Source organism: Parasteatoda tepidariorum, chromosome 9 (genome assembly GCF_982258835.1).
Source record: "Parasteatoda tepidariorum strain Cologne lab strain chromosome 9, Ptep-v5.0, whole genome shotgun sequence".
NCBI lineage: Eukaryota > Metazoa > Arthropoda > Arachnida > Araneae > Theridiidae > Parasteatoda > Parasteatoda tepidariorum.
In genome coordinates, this window is record NC_141763.1 from 30,234,802 (window position 1) to 30,248,872 (window position 14,071).

General features: G+C 29.8%; 1 protein-coding gene across 1 annotated transcript in view; it reads left to right on the top strand.

The window, feature by feature from the left end:
• Positions 1-478: 478 nt before the first annotated feature.
• The window catches only part of LOC107447151 (rho-related GTP-binding protein RhoN), a 65,866-nt gene continuing 52,273 nt past the window's right edge, over positions 479-14,071 (top strand). Inside the window, exon 1 of the mRNA XM_016061991.3 lies at positions 479-610. The gene's annotated coding sequence lies outside the window, so the exon portion shown is untranslated. The remainder of the gene's footprint in view (positions 611-14,071) is intronic.

The window sequence follows — 14,071 nt, forward strand, 5'->3', positions numbered from 1 at the left end:
CTAAGCTAAATGTTTGCCTAATAAAAAGTTTAATTACTTAATTAAATAATAAAAGTTATTTACAATTGTTGCATATTTAAAGACTTAATGTACTTAGTTGTTGTTTTAATGCCCCCTTAGATTTGATACAAATATTTATACAAGCAATCGTAGCATAAAAAAGGAGGGGGAAAAACACTTTTTCTTATAAAGAGATTATAATTTATTATAAGTATTATTCTTTTAGAATCAAATGACACTTTCATTTAAGACGAAATGCTGAAATCTTATCTCTTAATTTCATTATAAGTCATCCGATAATATCAACAGAACATCACCTTTTCGAAAATGAGTAATTCATCAACCTGTGTTTTTTATTCAAGCTTCAACCTGTTACAAAATGTGAGGTAGATCTTGGCGTGCTCTTCTATCTTGGCAGTAAAAAAATAATAAAACTTGGCGACTTTACACGAAAATTCAGCCAATATATCTCGCCAAAAACTTTTCTCATTCAGGCTTTCGGTTGAAGTTGAACGAAAATCTCAGTTACTGTGAGAGCTTTGAGTAGTGAATAATTGCGTCAGATAGTGTGTCGCGTTTCTCTATTTTTAGGATTGTTTACATTAATAAGGTAAGCTTTTTTTTCTTTTAAAAAATCATTGCTGTGGAGAATAAGCTATTTTTTAACCGATCTTTTTCGATAATCCAAAAAGCTTTTGGGTTGCTTTGATATGATGTAATACTAACCCCCAGCAGCGTTTACTATCACGGCTATTCGTTCTTTGTTGTTATTATGCTATGAATCACGTGGGTCTTTGCTTCATAGTTTACTATGGTATTGCTCATAACCTTTTGTGATTGTCTTTATTGTTTGTATACCTATAATCCGAATAAAATAAAATATACTGTGTTTAGATAAATATACGATTTTATGGGAAGACTTTCCTTATTTGTTATTTTATGAAAAAAAAACATAATTATTTGTCAGTAGGTATTCTATAAATATAATATTTAGGTGAGCAAATAAAGTACATAAAGATTTATTTCTTTTTAATAAATGTAAGATTTTCGTGAGAATATTTTTCTTACTATTCATTATTAATTATTCTTTAAAAAAATTTAGTATTAGTCTATATTTTTGTGATTATTCATGTGAAATGCCGAGTGTATGATGTCTATTTTAGTTGTTATGCGATGTTTACAGTGGTGTAAATAACACTCTTGTTGCGAGGGGGAGGGGAGCATGAGGTTTGAGGGGCACTCACCACATAAAATATCACCACAAGTTAAACAAAGATATATTTTTTACCTAAAATATTTTCTAAAGCACTTTATAAGTGTTAATAACCCTTAATTAAATTCTGAATATAATTGCTATGAGATAGTTAATTTCTCCTATTTTGTTTTATAATCTCTTTAATCGGTGAGCTGCATGTAGTAAAAGCAGACAAATAGAATATGAGCTTATAACTTATTTAAAGAAAGAAATCTTCTATTGATTTATTCTAATTTTTAACTTAAATTTTTATTTCCGCAAATTCTTTTTGAAAACCATAGTTTAATTTTCATATTTCGACAAAAGCGGAATCCTGGTAGAAAAAAAAAACCCTATTAAAACCTAATTTAAGATTCAGAAAAAAAAGTCTTGACTACAGAATGCACTTACGTTATGTTTAGTTGAGTAACTATCAATATTTGAGCCTTCCCTCCACCACTATTTAATTAATTTATTTTTTGAGATAATAAGATGAATCCCATGGAGTTTCCCTGTAATTTATTAATTAAGTCATCATGGTTTAAAATAAAAAATTTTTTTTACTTGAAGAGATTAACAATTGAATTGTCCAGTTGGGAGTAAAGTTCACTAAGATAAGCTAATTCCTTAGAATTCAATATCTTATCGATTTGTTAACTTACGTTTCATGGTAATTTTTTTTTGTTGGTCCTTTTTAATTTTATTTGTGTTTAAGATTAATAAAAATAATTTAATGAAATAAAATCCATTCAAATTTTGAAATAAATGTATTTTTCTCTTTTGAAGTATCCTTTTTGTGATTCCCCTCCTGAATACTGAGGTTATTTATTCATTTCTTTTTTTTTTTTCCCCCTTTATTTTAATGCGTGTATATCTTATTATTTTGTTCTGATTGAACTAATTTGTTTTCGTGTGTTATAAGATACAAAGCTAGATGATATATTTTTTTTAATTTAATCTGTGAAAATCTTAAGAATCTTGAGAGAAACTAAATTTTTGTCGCTGCAATGTTCATCGTCGCAAAACATGAAGAGACATGCACATCTAAGCATTTTCTAACAGGTGAATTTTTTTATATATATACCACCACCCGGTGAAGGAATTTCGGATTGAAATTTTTATTTGTTGAGTAATTTTTTTTTTCAATGAATTTGATTGGAAAACTATATAGTACGTACTTTTGAAACAGATACTATGTTTGATTTTTAAAAGATCGTAAATAATTTTAAGGGGGATATTTCCGTATCGATGTTTTTTTTTTTTTTTTTTTTGTCCGAAAATTAAAAAAATTTGGCGATTATTCTGCACAGATCGCTATAGAGAAATCTTCCCAGAAAATACGGTGACCCCAGTTAGTGATCTTTAATTCCTTATTTATTTTTAATATCTTTCCCATTTCCTCCCTTTCTTTTGTGCTTTACATTTAATTGATAAAGCACAAAATCTCCTCATTTCCAGATTTAGTCTACGTAATTTAGGGTTCTATTTAAGATAGATGGGGGTCCATAAAAGGACCCTTCATAAGTTATTTCCTTAAATAGAATATATTTTGTATTTTTTTTTTTTTTTTTTTTTTTAGTTTAAAAAGAACTCTTCACAATTCATTTCATTTTAAAAGTGGACCCTTCACAAGATTCTTCCTTTGAAAACGGAGTTAATGACTGGTTAATTCATAATTTTATTACCACCGCTTCTTGTCAGCTGAACATAGTTTCAAGTTATACCCATAGTTTTAAGCCCCTTCCCCTCAAATATAAGACCTTATTTTATAGATTCAGAAAAACCGGGTCATGCAGAAGTATCCGATTGTAATTTAAATTTAGATTTTAAAAATAATCAAAATTCTAACAAAAGCTGGAAATAAATTGTACAAATCAGTATTTTTGTTATTTTTTATAGAATCATAAAAATAAAACCCTTGTTTTCAACAAGAATCTGGATTGACCCCTGCTATGTCGTTTGAGGTTATCGCAGTACAATCTCTACCGGCTCTTATGTCATATATCTTGCCATTTTTATCATACAATATATCACTGGTACAGAACTCCTAAATGAATGAATAAAAACAAATGTTAATTTTTGTAACTATTCAGCTGGCAACAATTGAAATGGATACGAAATCTAAATCAGCCAAAATAAAACTAATATTAATAGCAAAAAAATAAAAAATATTTGGAATATTAATTGAACTTAGTTCCTGTTGGTCTATAATCACGCAATTTTTTGAAAATATCATCTCGTATAGACGCCAGTCGGTCTGGAAGGCGGCGGTGGGTGGGTGGGTAGGTATGTTGACCAAAGGACAGGTGTTTTTTGAGATGAGAAAAGTTATTAGATCCGCTACTTATATTCTTCTTATGAGTGTGGGAATGCTTGCTATTGAAGATTTAATAGAACGGGCTTCTTTAATTTTATTCCTGATTTTCGAAAACTATTTTCAATCTCTTTTTTTTTCCCCCTTCTAGTTTCTTTTTAACACTTAAAAAGTTTAATCGCTCCAAAACATATTTTTATGCTATAGAATTCTTTTATTTTATTTATATAAAATTTGTAGTGCATTTGTTCATGCGTTCCTCACTTTGTGATATGGCCTTCGTTTTAATTTGTCATATTGCAAGGATCTTTCCAAACTTTCTGTGAATATATGGTCCTTTTTTGTGATTTTGAGAAAAATCCATCCAGACGGATCCAGGTGATCAACTTACAGCGGTTGTCAATTTAACAGTTTTCTCTATGTATTGATTAATATCAGAAATTTAATTCATATATAAGTTTTTCTGGAATTATAGACATTCCTGGAATAGACTCAGATCCGACACCATTAGTATGACATAGTAATTTTGAATTCTCTCAAAATGCCGCATTTTGTTTTTAAAAAAATTAATTTTTTTGTTATTCCCTTCTCGATTACTTTTTCTCTATCTATTTATTCCAATTCTAGTTTATTTATTTATTATTTTATTTATTTATTCCAATTCTAGTTTATTTATTTATTATTTTATTTATTTATTGGATTCGTCTTAATTGTGGTATTGTTCAATCAGGGGTCTGTTTAGAAGAAATTTAGGTCCGTTTACGGACCCTTCACAAAATATCTTTTCATAGAAACGGACCCTTCACAACATATCTTTTCATAGAAACGGACCCTTCACAAAATATCTTTTCATAGAAACGGACCCTTCACAAAATATCTTTTCATAGAAACGGACCCTTCACAACATATCTTTTCATAGAAACGGACCCTTCACAAAATATTTTAACTTAAGAACGGACCCTTCACAAAATAATTTCTTTTAATCGGACCCTTCGCAAATTTGTTTATCTTCATCATTGTTTTGTTAATCGAATAAACCCTTCCCGGGGGGGGGGGGAAGACAGATGTAAACGAACAAAGTTTTATCTTCAGCAAACGCTTCTTCCTTTATTCGTCCGAAATGAATATTCTGCGTTCAGTATAGGCTAAATACCAAATATTTGTATGCAGCATCTCTAATTTAGTAGCAGCAATTGCTGTTTATCTTTTAAATTTTAATTTTTTTTCATTATAATTTTACAGTGTTGTGCATAATCTTGTATCTCTTTACAATTTAAAAACTCCTTGAAAAAGTTTTTTTTTGCAATAACAGGAATTCACAAAATGTCTGGACAGACCCCTGGTTCAATTCAAATTTTGCTTAGATGAATAAACTGACACCCCCCCCCCATAAAATTGTGAAAGAGAGGGATTACCTTAACTAAAAACACATTAAGTATTGTTTTATTTCTAAATGTTCATGTCCAGCTGTTTCATGCATTTCTTAACTAAGCAACTTACCAGATCCAACTACTACTGGACAGATGAAATGCATACCTGCCAACTTTTACGCATTTGGCGTAAAATTTTATTTCTATCTTTAAAGTGGTAGTAAAATGTGTGCTTTTTTTATATTCTTTGCATTTACCTTTCTTTTTATTTGGTTTTTGACTACCATTATTTTTTAAATAATTGAGCACATATATTAATATCTAATGCTGTCATGGTAGTCCGCATAAGTTTTTCCAAAATACAGCTTATATATCTGCCTAAAATTGTAATTTAAATTCCATATTACTACCACTGGGGAAAATCCTACTCGAAAGGATTAAAAGTTGGCAGTTATGGAAATGTATACATTTATTTTATTCTACTTTCAATTAATTGACAAGAAATAAAATTAGCGACTAAGCTTTTTAATGCACAATTCTATTTTTTAATTACCTGTCAATATTTTATATTCATCATATTCACATTTTTCTTGTTGCTACTAGAAAATGCAAGAGTTTATTTAAAGCAGGTGTTTATCTTTAATTCTTTCACCAAAGTCGTAAAATTAAATTGCTGGCTATAAAATCATGGATGCTCAACTCTTAACTTTGTTGAAGTTATTTTGACCGACAACGCAAGATATGGGGAATTTTTTCTTGCGATCACTTGCTCCTTATGACGTTATTGCAACACGTCGTCATGTGACGTCACAAAGGTTAGATTAAATACTACGATGTTATTGCTTTCAAAATAAATATGCATATTTTTAGATCTGGTTAAAACCGGAAACTGATTCTTTTTTTTTAAATTCATTTTGGTATGAAAGTATTAGTTTCAATGCTAGCATAACCCTTAATTTTTTATACATTTTTTAAAGATTGTTTTCTTTACTTATTTTTTGGTTATTAATATGTTTTAAAAGTCATGAAATAGTTCATTTTTGAGATCATTTAAATACAATTAAATGATTCAAATAAGTATTTAGTAAAGAATCAAGCGATTGCTCCATTTCAAATTTTGTCCAAAATGTCATGTCTCATTTTGTATGCAATAAAAATAAGGATTATAACTGTTAATGATTAAAACAAATCTGGGTCATGGGATTTTTAGAAACAAAAAAGAATATATAATATAAAATTGTTTATTAATTATTTATTTATACCAATGGTAATTAAATTGTTAGATGTGGTAAATGTAGAGTTTGTTTTGTTTGATATAATTGAAATACATTTTTGATATTATTAAATACATTTTGGATAAATCATATCAACGAATAAGAAAGAAAGAAAAAACCTTTGCAGTTAGTTCTTTGATCAGGAATGGTATGATTTTAGACGATAGTAAAATTCAGGTAAAAATCGTGGTTTATTACGCATTGTCCAAAACATTTTTGTCTACTGTACAAAACAGTTCTGTTCTTAGCTATAGACTTTGTAAAGGTTTTATTTATGCAATTATTAAAAATTAATAAATTAACAATAAAAATTTATAAAACTAATATAAAATTTACAAATTTCATTATTTACATTATTTATATTTAATATTAATAATGAGAAATAATTTGATAAATGGTGTTTTTTTTCTGTCTTAAATTGTCCAAAACTAGATATTGTAGTGTAGTTTTATTTGAACAATTCTAAACAATTAAGAAAATGGTTAAAACTGCAGAAAGGAAGAGAACTTCTTTATTAAATTCTTCTTTATTTTTAAAAAAGAGAAAGAAATAGCTGCTTTTGTTTTAATTTTTCAACACTATTATGAATTTTTAAATATTAAGTCCCAGATGCTATTTGAGCTTATCCAATATACCTAAATAATATTTATACATTTTATAATTGGTTAATGTAATCTTAAGAACACAATAAATTGTAGGATTTTTATTGATATTGAACTAGGCTATATAGTCTTATTTATTTGTATGTTTTAAATGCATTGTAACTTTAGAGTTTTGGCAGTAAATCTCATGTGACCTATCCATAAACAGTTTAGGAAGTCTAAGCTGGTTAGAAATTGAAAATTTCTTGTCCATTGTAATTGAAACGCTTATTATATTGTGCGCCTCACTGTGGGCTAGAATTCCTTAGAAATCAGCCAGAACCTCGTTGTTATTCTTGTCGTTGGTCAGTTTTAAGTACGCCTGTTATTTTAATACAATCTGAAGTAGAAAATTTTCTTTTCAAAGTGCTTTTTAGTGTTTAGTTTTCGAAATTATCAATACAGAGGATATAAAGAAGCTCTCCCCTCTTTGAGTGTTTCAATAACCGATCTATTTTTAAAGTACCACGTCAAAACAGTGAGGATGAACTTTCGCAGACTGATTTGGGGCCGGATAAAGGCTGGTCTTGAATCTTTTCTATTTCTTACAGTTCATGGTAAAATGTCCCAACCCGATATTTTAAAAGAAAAAGATGTTTGAATTATGGATTAGGAGAACAATTGAGAAGAAGTCTTTGTTGTTGAAAGGAGTTACTGTCCTTCAGTAATCTAAGTAAAATTTTTCCTCACAATTTATTTTTTAAAGCAGTCCACTACTCAATTTCTAACGGAGGCTAAGTTAAATATTCTTGATCTCACCGTGACCAAATTGCAAAAAGTAATAATAATAAATAAATAAATAAAATAACTTAGCATTGTTTAAATTTGAAATACATCGACTTATAAGTTTAGTACAGTTAAAAACAGAATTTTGTAGTTGGTAGTTGAAGTGTGCGACTCTCGGATCTTGATTTATAATAAGGCCTGGGTGGCTCTAGGGCCCTCTTACATGTCTGGGGACTCCCCTAAATGTTATTAATATTTTTGTGAGCCTTGGTTGCTCAGGGTATAAGGCGTTCGCCTTCCGGTGGGCCGGGTTCGAATCCCAGCGGTGACTGGTCGATACGAATTCTGCATCTGGCTTGCACCGACCACAGTGCTGACGTAAAATATCATCGGTGGTAGGCTGCTCATGGGTTACAGTCCCCTTGCCGTCAGGCTAATGGTGGGAGGGTTTCGTGGTTTTCTTCTCCATGTAAAGCAAATGCGGATTAGTTCAATCAAAAAGTCCTCCATGAAGGCAAATTTTTCTCAATACTTGATCCAGGAGTTCCCTTGTCTTCTTGATTGGGTCAAGGCTACGGAGTTGAACATTAGTAGTCGTAAATCCAAGAATTGGGTCGGCTGATACGGCTGGGTCGATATACAAAAATTATTTTCTTAATAATTTTCTGTTAGAATTATAAGTTAGCAAAAATTGAATAAAATATAAGCAGAAGTTTACAAATATGATTTAATAAAATATTAGCATAAGTTAACAAATATGTTATAATGAGCTTAAAAGCATTCTTGTAAATGAACAACTTGTTAATTTCATTAACAATGAGGCCTCCCAACAGTTTTGAGCCTAGGGCCTTCAAATTTCTATATGACTGTTCTGATCTCCCAACTCTAATTTAAGCTTATTCTATTAAAATTTTAACCGTATCCTATGGAAGTAATTACATTATATTGTAATTTTAATTAGCTCTGTAATATTTTGTAAATTATGATATATTAAAATAATTATAATCTCGCATTAAATATTCGAGTAGTAAGTGTTCGCCTTAATAATTTAAAAATAAATGAGAGACTTCTTTTTTTTTTTAACTTATAGGTTTTAAATTTTACAAATTCTATGTCAGTCAAATATTTCGGACTCTGACTCGTTCAAAATTGTCTTCAACTTAGACTTCACAGCCAAAGCCCGATTTTCACCTAAGGTCTGAACAAAAGGACTTGTGGTTTCTGAAGGGCCCCAATTAGTAAAAAATTATTCTTTTTAACCTTATTATTATTATTATAAATATCTGAGCATAGTTCTTGCCATATTTTTGACTTGGCCGTATACAGATATGTAATCTGAAACTGACTAAATTCACCCGTCTGCTTTAAAAATTTCAAATAATGTTTCGTTTAATAAGATTTTTGATGAAAAAGAAAAAAATTATTAGATGAAGTAGGCCTTTTTTATGTTTAGACTACTTAACATTACGCTAATTTTAAAATATTTACTAAGAAACCTTGAACATTTACAGAGCCTGCGGCCCATATTTGTCTTGATTGGTCTCCTGTTCGCAACACACACCCCCTCCTGGGTTTCAAAATACTTTAATCGTTAGCAATTGTGAAATCAATAATGGAATATAAGAAAGAGAACTTCCGCTAAAATATGATGATATTTTTAAGAGCAGGCTGTAAACTGATCAAAATAAAATCGTTTGCAAAAGTTGGGTTCATATCATATGCGTGATTGAATGGAGAAAAAAAAATGAATATATTTTGATCATTCTACCATTTTTAAAGGTTGGGCAGCTTTGCTTAGCTCATTACGATGTCGAATGGTTTTCTGTGCAAAGAATAAGGGGAGAGGATAGAAACAAACCATTAGCAAAATCATGTGAAGGTCTTTGGGAAAAAAGAACCTTTTTAATGACCCGTTTATCTCAGCCCTCTGCCCATCCAAATAAAATTCTTGCGATAAGAAGAGAAGCTTCGGAAGCTGAGTTTTCTTTATTTTTATCGTAATCAGTTGGTAAACAAAGCTCAAGTATCGAGATTCTCAGACGCCGGAGTTGATCACTTGTCGCACACTCGAAGATTTCGATTTATTATTTTATTAATCTTCTGATTTTAATCGAATTTACATCAGAAGCTTCGCTGACTATCTTCGTTTTAAAGCCTTGCCGAACCCGTGTGGATAGTTTTTGTTATGATGAAAAAATGCAAAATTCGGACTCGTGCGCCAATTAGAGAACGATTCCGTACAGCATACCGTACTTAACTCAGCGGCTCCCAAATGGGGTATTCCGCAAAACCACAGGGTTTCGTGGGTTTGCACTTTTATTAGTTTTTTTAAGAAAAAGAAAAACATTTTTGAAATTTGTTATTGTATTTAGATCTAATCAACAAGCCACAATTTACTTAATATTTCGTTGCCTTTACATGATATTATTTAAAATAAAATACCAATTTTAAAAAAACTTCTTTTTTGGAGGAAAAAAAACGAATTTTTCAAATAACCATGTATTGAATTAACTACGAAAAAGATATGGATTTATTAAACATCGCATTAGTATTTTCCATAGCGCTTTTGAAAGAAAAAGAAAATAAGTAAATTTGTTAATATTGAAATGTTTCCCTAATAGCCGATTTCAACTTGTATAGCAGTCTTTTTTAGTTTAAATCTCAACGGAAGCCATAATTATGTTTATTTTATTGCTTTTCAGGTTGTGTTTATACACCAAATACGAATTCATAATTAGACTAGATTCAGTTCTAGGTGTGCAAATTCAACTATAGGGCATTTAAAACCATATGGGTTTCCGTCAAAAGAAGGTTGATAATTTAGAGTTCCGTAGTCGAAAAAAATTTGGAATCGTTGCTCTAACTCGTATATTAAAAAGGTTTTTCGAAGCTTTACAATTCCCCCTAACCCTAACGTTAACATTAGAGCTTCAAGGAGCCTCTCGAAAATTCCCTTAACAATCGTAGTACCGCTAAAGTGTAGATGGTTAACCTAAGACAAACCATAAGCAAAATTTCACTGTTCTCTACGAATTTTGCAGGAAGTAATTGAAAAGCTATTTTTACACCAAACAAACAGAAATATTAACTTCAGAATAAAATTAACTTATGACTAAATGTGCAGAAGAAAATCCACTAATATGCGTTTTCTTCAAGGTCGTAATGAAAAATGCCAGCATTGTTATTGCGGCTCACATTTATTAAAGAAAAAAAAAATATTAATCAAATAGACATACTTATTTATTAAGATTTCACAATAACGTTCTAACATAAACAAATTTATTAATTGAAAACTGTTTAAAAAAATAAGTTTAATTAAAAAGATAAGTTTAATTTAAAAAATATGATGACTGAATAATTATTACTTTATCATTTCGTGACCACCAGATTTACTTTATTTTCGTAACAATTTGTAAGCAGAGTTATTATTGTTCCTCTTATTATTTTTATTATTTCGTTCATTCGTCAATTTATTGTTGATAAACAACCTGTACCACTGTGGGATTTATTTATTTTTTTAATTGGATAGATATGAAAACCTACTACTGTTAGTCGAACGGCAATGGGACTATGCCTGTTGAAATCCTATTTCTGGGGTGAAATTATATTAGCATTGTCATCAGTCCTCGCTAGAAACAGTACGCGAATCACCAAGTCATAGTCTGGAGGTTGTATTCGAATCTGTGTCATAAGCGAGCTCTTCCTCCCCTTAGCATTCACAGTTTTTGCTAAATGGTGATTTGTTTTTAATGTAAAAATTTACTTGCAATTTAAACTTCGCATTTTTTTAGACTCAAATGTTTAATTCAGTCTACTATGCCGTATATGTTTGGGCGAACAATAAACCATCTCACCACGCTCTTTGCCGGAAATTGAAAATTGCATAATTTCGGTATTACTATGTTTTATTTGAGAAATTTAGCACTTTCATGTAGCATCCAGCACGTTCTCGTACATATGTTCTGCGCAAGCTCTATGGAGAACCAAAATTTTTCTGTAGTTAATGACCTGTTCAGAACATACAATCGTGAACTTGTACCAAAGAATATGGAGGGGATAATCCCCTCTCTATTCTTTGCTTGCAGGTTGTTATAGTAAAGGTGTTATATTTATTTATTTTTATTCACAGACCTTTGAATGTAACGGCATCTGCTATTGGTGCAAAAAGATTAATAGACCTTCGAATCGCATGATCGAAGGTGGAGAATAGATATGTTTCATTGTTATAAGAATAAACTTAGTAATAATAAGACAAATCTGGTTCTTTTAGTATGAATTGAGGAATTTTTTTTATAAATTCTTTTAAAAGTTAAAAAAAATATTTCGAAATCTACTTAGGTAAAATCGTTTCGCTTAGCGTATTTGCCTAATCTCATTTATCGTCAGTGAAGGAAGTAATCGCGTTTGCCTTGAATTCTCTAATTATAATTCTTAAATAACTGATGCATAAGAATCTAGCATTTCTATAATCGTGACGCAACCCTGTTCTAAATATGAATCGTGAAGAATTCTGTTCTTAATAGATAAATCGCCGAGAAGGATTATATCGTCTGCTTGTCATCGCCAGCTTTTCTGCTGAAGAATTCTATCTCCGCTTCGGCCTCACTGTGAAAACATCACTATTTACATTTGATACCTCTTTAACTAGAACCTCTTCCGCATTCACACTCAACAAAAAAAGATTAACCAACGAAATAAAATATCAAATATCATCAGAAAAACTTCTTTCATACCCTCTGTCTTCTTAATTTTTTTTTTTTTTTTTTACTTCAAATCTTTGCTCATGGTTTTCATTGCGTAGCAGTGGGAGTTATTTGTCAAAATGTTGTCGATGCGGAACTGGCAGTAAGATTTTGCGTTGTGTTTCTCTATTTCAGGACCTTTAATCTGCACGATTCAGTGCTTGAAACAACCTTCTGTGTTTACCGGTTTTTATTTTCTTTTAAATATTTAAATAATTTGATTTTTTTTCTTTACTCAGTCTGAGAATTTGGTTTTCTTCGTGATTATTGTGGAAATAATAAATGGTTCGATCACCAAAGCTGACTAGAGATAAAGCCTTGAGATTGTTCGAAATAAACTTGATTACATCATCACAAGTACAATGCTCATAAAAAAAGAAAAGAAAAAACGTACCACCTTGAGTAACTTTTTATCGAACAGTAGTAACGATCGAATAATTCCTAAGAAATCGAATTTTTTTAAAAAAAAATCGTAACTATTCTATTTTGCTCAGATTTTGTATTCTGCCATGTAAAATTACATTCTTTAAAATTATTTGTAAAATATTATTTTACTTACGATTTGAAATGTTTTGACTCTTATTCTTATTATGACTTAAAAATAATAAGTGTTTACTTCAAATTTTTTTTTGCATGGAATTATTTTCTGATAAAAAATTTTTTACAATTGTGTGCAAAAGTTTCTCGAGGTATGTCGAAATAGGCCAAAAATAAAATAAACATAAAAGCTTCCAAATTTTGAACCGCTGTCCTGACCAAACTATTGGGACCATATTTTCCAGATTATGGTTACCTCCAATACACAGGGGATCAGAAATTCAAATCGTCTGGAAAAGGTATGCTTATTCAGACAAAGTGCATTTTTGAGTTTGAATTTGTAACTTAAAAGCATCGTCCGCATTAATTAACTAGTATATTTGAGTTCACCCCTTTGAACCACGAAGATTGAGACCTAGAAAGTGAAGATCCAATCATTAGATCAAAAGTTATTCAGGGTTGTCCTTTTATTTTTTTTTGCGCTTATGATCGCTAAAATATAGAGCCGCAAAAATTAATTCAGATATTATTTTAGTATTTTTTACATATATATTTCAACTTAATTATCAAATTATTAGAATTGTAATATCTTTTGTGTTATAAGCTTATAATAATGTTAGTAATTGAAATCGTCATTTAAAAATAAAAAAAGAATAAAAATCGCAGCATTTGTATGGAAAAGTATAAAAATTCAACTAATATGTTTTACTTCGCCCTGGGGCGCTTTAAGTTAAGACGAATTGATTTGGGGTTGGCGAGCGTTAGCGAGCAGGGGGCGGAGCCTCCTAGTTTCTTATATTTTTAAAACAAAAATCGAACATATTTATAAGGTTTTGTATTTACGCTAAAATAACTTAGTAAATCATAAAATCCCATAAAATTTTATTATTTATTTCTAAATGATTGGCTATGATTTTTCTTTTGAAAAAAATCACAATGCGAAACTCACGTCAATCTTGTATTATATATATGACCATAACGTCTTAAAAAAATTTATCAATTAATTACCCATAGCTGTATTGTGTTTACTATGTATGGAAATATCTTTTACATACATATTGGTAAATATAAGCATTTTTTTTCCAATTCCAAAATAATCCAAATTATTAAAATACTAATAGTTTATAAATTTCTTTTTTCATAGATATTAAGTTATAAAAAATATTGGAAGATACATGTTACAATATTCTAGAATTTAAAAAAAAAAATATTATCCTTAGAAAATATTTTAAA